This window comes from Capsicum annuum, unplaced genomic scaffold (genome assembly GCF_002878395.1).
Source record: "Capsicum annuum cultivar UCD-10X-F1 unplaced genomic scaffold, UCD10Xv1.1 ctg1707, whole genome shotgun sequence".
NCBI lineage: Eukaryota > Viridiplantae > Streptophyta > Magnoliopsida > Solanales > Solanaceae > Capsicum > Capsicum annuum.
In genome coordinates, this window is record NW_025822707.1 from 104,908 (window position 1) to 113,098 (window position 8,191).

An 8,191-nucleotide genomic window follows, 5' to 3' on the forward strand; every position below is an offset into this window, starting at 1 on the left:
TAAAATAAAGGACTCAAGGTTCAAGGGAGAAAAACCATGACCTGCCTCCAGGATTTCTAAACACCACTATATCTAAGTAACCTCTTGAATGCAGACTCCAAAGATTAACCTCCTAATCCTTTGTTTACAGGCAATACATCTATCACAAGGAAACTCAAACAGTAACTCTACTGTTTCACCTTCTAGCTAACTCTAACTGGACTCCACAAGCTAACTTTAGCTTGAACAATCACCTAATTCTAGATGATTACGAAGAAATGGTTACATCACAAACACCTACTGCAATCATAAGCTAAAGTAGGCAGACTTTTAATAATAATATTACAAAGACTCAGTTGCAACAAAGAAATAAAAATACAACTCTATGAGCAATCTGTTCCTTGTTACAGCTATCAACCTTTGATTTGCACTTCAAAAAGATATTTAATTATGAGAATATAGAAGTGTTAGGTATCTTGTTGAGGAAGATGAACAATCTATATTATGACACAAGAAAGCCTAGGAGCAATCTCATTAGTTGAGGCAACAAGGTGGCAACAACTCTTCACCAATTTTTGTACTATGTGTTAACTGAATTGTTGACTGTGACAGCGACAGGTGAGACCAACTCGTTCCCTAATGAGTAGAAGCCTTTGTCATCATAACAAAAACTTCAAGGAACAAGTCCTAAACTATGAATTTGTCAATCATCAAAACTAAGTACTTAACAAAGATAAATCAAAATCTTATCAAGGATAAGTTAGTAATCTCATTTTTTAAAAATGAATAGTTTTCTTAAAGGGCTTACCCAAACCTCTTATTTCGGAACCCAGTGATACATAACTCACCGCATCTATCTCTATATAATGGAAGGCTTGCTATGAAGTTTGAAGCACTATTATAGCTTTCATGATGAGACCCCAAATGCGAAGAAAGATTGCTTCTCTTGTTGGCCGTGCCTTCCGACTTCCTGCTTACTATCATGCTTCCCATTTACACTATATATAATTTTAAGAAGAAACTCCTAGAAACATTGGTGTCAGATAGTAGTACTGAACAACAACAGTACTACGATTTATTTCCAGGGGAATGGGTACCAAATCCAGAAGGTCCTTATTACACATACATGTCATGTAATATAATTCAAGAATTTCAAAATTGCATGAAATATTAAAAACCTGATACATATTTCTTGATACAAATATTTGAGCCACGTCAATTTCTTCAGGGGAAGATCTCTGGCCTTTGTTGGAGATCCCGTTGCAAGAAATCATATGCAATCATTGATATGCCTCTTGGTCCAGGCCAGGGTATGTTCTCAAATTATTTGTCCTTATTCATATTATATTGTTTTTATTTTCATCTGTATCGAATTATTTATTGCGTTTTTCTTTTATACCTCTTAAAAAATATTAGTTTTGAGAATGTTTTGACTATTTTATTCTTATTTAATTTATGTATTAATTTGAGCTTTCTTCATTGAATATTTTCTCTGTTTGTGTATCATCTTCTTATTATTGAGATATTTGTAGTGGTTCAAAACAATTACTACTAAAAGTAACTGGGAAAGCATAATTAATTTTTTTCTGAACATCTAATATTTTTAATAACCAGAAAAAAATAATTTTGAGACCAATGGAGTACATCTAACATATTTAATAATCAGAAAAAGTTAATTTTGAGACCCAGGGAGTACTACTAGACTAGATCTAAGTCATGCAATTATTTCTTTCTTGTTACAACTTTACATTTTAGTCGGTGTTTGGCCATGAAAATTAAAATTTTTAAAGTTGAAGTTCAAGTTGAAGTTGTGTTTGTCCATGAATATAATTGGAGTTGTTTTTGAATTTTTGTGAGAGAAGGAAGATGAAAAAAAGTGAAAACAATTTTTTCTTGTTTTTCACTTTTCCATATACAACTTCAAGCTGTATTTGAAATTCTCATGGCTAAATATCAACTTAGAGTTGTATTTGACATAAAGTAATTTTTTTTCTTTGAAAAAATGAAAAAATTCTCATGATCGAATGGGTCCTTAGTTTGTCGTGATGATTTTAGTATTTGACTGACCTTTGCACTAAGCGCATGTTTTTTTATTTTAAATAATTGGATTTAACTTAGAGTGAAATGTCAAAAACATACCTAAATCATCTTTTTTTTTAGTTTCATACCTAAACTATTGACGGTGTGAGAAACACACCTAAACTATCACTCATTAGTTTGAGAAATACAACTCAAAATGAATAAAAATCAATTAAAATAATTACAAAATAAAAAAAATGTGTTAGCAAACAAGAATAAAAATATGCTATGCGGACTGATTTTTAATGGCTATACACACCTAAAAAGTTTATACGCAAATATTTGGTCTAGCCAGCTTTTAAGAGTGTTTCTCAAACTATTAAGTGATATAGTTTAGGTGTGTTTCTCAAACTAAAAGTGATATATTAGGTATGTTTATCACACTTCCATTAGTTTAAACATGAAACTCAAAAAAAAAGGAATAATTTAAGTGTGTTTTTAATATTTAACTCTTTTAACTTATTTACACTGTGAATATGGAAGACTTATTTGTATATAGGTGTATTTGAATATGTTATAAATTGTAATTCATCTTGTTTTTTAGGTTATAACTTCTCATAGAAAATCATCTATACATACTACCAAAGCACTTCTTAATTTAATCAAAATCAATTTGAGGTTTATCTTATTTTAAGGTAGAAGATGCATTACTTTTTGCATTAAGTATACATGCCTTTTGAGTGCATCAAAAAGTTGAGTTTTAAGTTTATGCCATCAAGTTAAATCGACTTACAGTAAAGATTTTCGTAGTAAAATTGATATAATAACTCGAAAAATAAAATAATAATTTGCAATAACTGGTTATTGAATTGAAATGTATAAATATGATCACAGTTTACACTCCAAGTGTACATAATTCAAATCTAAAAATTATGCTGATGTGAATTATTACATTACCCTTAATAATAAGTGAAGCTTTTGTGGATTATGAAGGATATTCCTGTAATTTTATATTAATTATAATCTTACGTGTTGCTATGTTAAGTCCTTGTGTGTTGCTTGTGTTCGCTTCTCAAATTCCTGTAATTTTATATTAATTATAATCTTACGTGTTGCTATGTTAAGTCCTTGTGTGTTGCTTGTGTTCGCTTCTCAAACTCCGAGCTATCTCTTTCGTACCTTCTCCTTTCCTTCATTTTGCATTTCTCAATGTTATCTCAAAAATTGTATTTTCTTCATTTTTTCTTTCAGCGCCAATTCTCACTATAATAACTTTTACCCTTTTCACTATACTTGAAAATTCTTTTGCTTATTGTTTTCTTTTCAGGTTATTCTAAACACGTTCTGCCTAGATTGTATTTTTTGTTTGGGTGAGTTTCTATCTCATTTGTTTCTTCTTTGCTTTGTGTATTGATTTTGTTCATTTTCTGGAGTTATTAATTATTATTCTCTTTGATTGTGGTATCTTGAATTAATTTTGATGTCGTCAATTTTTTTTATATACTTTTTTTCCTGATTTCTTTATAGAATGTTGTACATGCAATAATTTCAGTGACATATTTTTCTTTGATCTCTATTAATTTTTGCAGCTTCATTACATTTATCTTTTTATATTCTTCCGAAATAGGAGTTCTACAGATGTCCATAAGGTGTTTGATAGAATCTCTGGCATAAAATAAGAATCTGCACGATGTGTTTCTTTCTCAAAAATACAAGTTCTATTTGTCTTTAGTTAGATTTAACTTTCATTCTTGCTATTTAATATTCATTAAGCATGTTGCACCATCGAATTAAGATTATACTAACTTCAAGAGCAACAAATTAGTGTTGTTATGTATGGTGATAATATTGAATCCTTGAGTCTGCTAAGAGAGCTATTTCACGAAAATAAATTCATAATACCATGTTTTGTAATCTTGTTACAATTTTCTAGTACATAGTTTATTTCTCTTGTAAATCCTCCAAGGGAGACATAATCGGTTTGATGTGTCCATAGTTTGTACCAAGAAGCTTGAGGATTTGTCAATCTACTAATATTTGTTTAGCACTCTATTCGTTGTAGTAAATATCTATATTTGGATTTGTTTAATGTATTTCCTTTTCCATTCTCATAAATCAAAATCAAAAATGATGATTGTTGGTTGGTATATGATGCCCCTTTATTATCATTCTTTTTTAAAATCTCATTCAATACAAAGGGTAAAAAAGTTGATGTATTGCTTTGCCACGCACTAGGTGGGCAATTAAATGTGTATAATTCTTTACTTCTCATGCAAAGCAATAGATGTACAATTGTCTGAATTTACAAGCTTAAAACTATAAAGGGAACCTATTTTAGGACAAGAATCACCAATGGGTTAAAATTATGGTTAAAAGACAGATGCTTTCTTAGCCAAAATTTGAAACAAGTACGGCTTTGTTTCACTATATTTTCCTCAATCGTTATCAAGAATCATATACTCATTGTTTCCCATTTAAGATTCGAAGAAACGTGATTTATTGTTTGTATTTAAAAACTTTTGGCTGTTGAAAAATACCGCAAAACTAAGTGAATTCTCAGTAGAAGTTAGTAGTTGTGTGTTGCATTACTTGTAGTCATCGATCAATATAAAGGGCATGTCAATATCCAAGTTTAAAAAAATGTTATTTGCAAAGAAAAAAATGAAAATTTTGCTCGTAGAACTCGACGCAGCTGGCAAAACAACTATCTTATACAAGTTGAAACTTGAAAAAATTGTTAATACCATTCCAACCATTGGTATGTGCTATCTCATCGTTATGATACATTTAATTACTATATCCAATTTACACTTCTACATACATATCTCATCTATGACGCGCGAGTTAATATTTCACCAACTGCATATGATAGGTCACTACATAAGTTCTACTAGGTGCTAGACAGGGAAACAACAATTACGCATGTACAACCATCTGTTGAGTTAGAGAAACCCCTTCCACCACCAACCAAGCTGAACATCACAATCTTTGACCGGATCGCTCAGATGCTTGTTAATTTCAATATAAAAATTGATATATTAATCATGCTATTTATCATAATACTGAAATATATGTACTTCAACATGCACATACTTATTATATTTTCTTATGCTTTACAAGCAGATCTACTGACAGTTGTTCTCCGTTGTGGTCCTCTTAAATATGCAGGCCGTTTTCAAAAGAAGTATTGAGAAATTACTATTGTCAATAATTAGTAAGTATGGTATTCAACATTATATGCCTTTATTTTTTATTAAAAAATATGAGTAAATCTTTGCAATAAATGCTCACAAAATTACACTTATATGTCCTACATTTTCAGGAGAAAATAATTTCTTCTCACTTTATGGGAGGATTTTGGGGAAGTGGAAGAAAATGAACTCCAAGCTAACATGAAAAAGGCTAAACAATTTTCTGTAATTGTGGGAAGATTTTGGAGAAGTGAAAGAAAATAATCTCTAGTCTAACATGAAAAAGGCTTAACAATTTCCTGTAATTCTTGAAAGGAATATAGAAATATGTTCTTATCAGGGTATGGATGCATAAATATTTTTTACTAAAGTAACTTTTTGAAATAACATAATATTATTCAAACTTTTCACTATATAAGTTTGTCGTTGTAGACTAGGTTCAACTCAACAATACGTATCGGTCCTACTTACTCCAGGCATTGAAGCTCATTGACTGGTGCTCATATTTCACCATTATCGACTATCTTTAACTAACATTTAATGAGCATATTGAACACATTTTTTGGTATGATGACAAAACAAAAATGAACAAACACATGCTTTCAAGCTACATATCAGGCTCTGCTGAGTTATCCACCCTTCACATAATGACTTTTGGCCTCCAACAACCTATCTCCATTGCAGAAATTTCAACACAACCTTTCGTAAGTTTTATACATTGTCAACAATGTATTGTTGAAGTATTCTTTCAGAATGTAAAGTTTCATTTATTTTCTGATCTCTTATTTGAATTTTATAACAATAACATTTACTACAAGAAATAATTTTTTTTCCTTTCCTTTTGATAAGACTTCAAACTTCATGTCAAGGAGTCCACCAATAGGTGTCATATTCATTGTACTTGACAGTTGTTCATAACCACGGTAAATTTGCTTATTACAATGACTATATGTTTTCTGAATTCTCTTAATACCTGTCAACCATTTTGACCATAAGAAATTTACCAATTGACTTTTGCTACTAACTTTCAGTATGTCCATCGAATTAACAGTGCAACAATCGGTGAGTTTTAGCTATAGGATAGTTAAACTAGGTAAATGTCCATTATTGGGTTTGAGTCGTGAAAGTAGAAAATCGTGTTGTGGGGTACTTTACATGTGTGGGTATATTTGGTGTGAATCTGAATTAACTTATTAATAAACTTTGGGTACCAGATGATTAAGCTGGAGAAAAGAAAAAGCTTTCACGAATGGCATACTCTTTAATTTGCCATTGAATTAGTAGATAATCAAGTTATATCAACTTTGTCAGTTAATATGACAGTGCATCTGTGATTGAAATAAGATGTTTGTTTGTTTAGTTTGGAATAATTTGTTTTGTGGGCTCCATTTGAAGAAAGCTTTCAATCTCTTTGTTCGTGTGTTGGAAGTGAGTCTATTTTGTTTAGGTTGCCATGAAACATATTTCCTTGAGTTATTTCTTATTCTCATGTGTTACACTAGACTTTGAAGTCAAGGAAAAAGATGTAATTTATTTGTATCTTATATCAATAATATATAATATAAAAAGAACAATAGATAACCACTGAGGCCAAGAGGTTCATTGACTACTGAAACTAAGGATTCATGCTATAAGCAAAAAGTTTTTCAGAAAACTCATCAAAAGAGAAAAATGAGTTGTAACCTTTGAGAATGTCGTCAATCTTGATATTTTTTCTATGCTTTTACATGGTGTGGTATAGAAAGTAGAATACACAATATTCTTCGTTTTCTAGGCATGTTTTGGGTCTTGTGACACTGCACGCTCAATTTACACATACTCTCTCTCTCAATGAACTTACAAATAAAGATTAATTTTTATGTGTATCTTTCTCTTATCTGATTCTTTTGTTTAGAAAGTGCAAAGCTATTGTGGTAAAGAGCAACTTCACTCTAGTTCGAAATGAAGAGATAATGCGTTCAATTTCTCAACATCATGAGTCTGTAAAGCTGATAATCATTACATTGCGCCTTTCTACGATTATTTTGAGTCACCTTTTTCTCCTTTTTATATTTCCTTCTTCTCATAGTATTTTATGTCTAAGTAACTCATCAGTTGTTTACTTTGATGATGTTGTATAAGTATTTGATTTGTAGGATTAAAGAAAATAACTTAAACATTCTTTGTGGTTGATATCCAAGAAGTCCAAAAAAGGAAAAAAAAATTAATGTAAATAATCATTAGATTTATCCATTTTTAAAAGAAATTTACCAACTGTTGGAATTGTAGAAATTTCTACCCACTTCAGAAGTATGTTACAATTATCTAGATTGTAGGTAAGTTGATGACACTGAGATAACCTGATTATCTGCAAATATCTGGAAACTTCAGTGCACGGATTTTGCGTATGTTCACTCACCCGTGACAAGGTAAAATCAATTTTCATCCATGTTTTCTTTGAATTTAACTATAGAAAAGTTGTATATGTCAATACTATATAATTACATTAAATCAAAAAAATGGCCCAGACATTTTTCGAATATGATAAAATAAAAGAATGATTTCTACTTGACTAAAATACAAGTTTGATCTGATGTAGGCCTTAAGAGATCGTCATTTGTTTGCTTGTGAGAATCTGCATTGTTACAAAAGTTCAGTACTGAAGATAATTTTTTTAGCTTTTCGGTGGATACGAATCTGATTACTTCTTGTTTGGAAGAATTACAATGAAGGGACACTACTAAAAAAAGGGTAAAACCGACCACAAAAAATCTACCACAAATTGTGGTCGGAAAAAATAGACCACTGGTAGTCGGTTTTTGAATTTTTTTATTTTATAATTTAAAAAAAAACGACCACGAGTTGTTGGTTTTATATTTTAAAAAATCAAAATAATTATTACAATAATTTTAATATTATTATTATTTATTTAACAAATAAAAATTTTTAAAAAATAATAAAACGTCCACGAGTGGCCGCTCTTCTTTGAAAAAAATAATTTTAAAAATATATATAAGTGGTCG

The 8,191-nt window shown here is 30.2% G+C and overlaps 1 pseudogene; it reads left to right on the forward strand.

Annotated features, from left to right (window-relative positions):
- The first annotated feature begins 961 nt into the window (after window positions 1–961).
- The window catches only part of LOC124890385, a 20,578-nt pseudogene continuing 13,348 nt past the window's right edge, over window positions 962–8,191 (forward strand).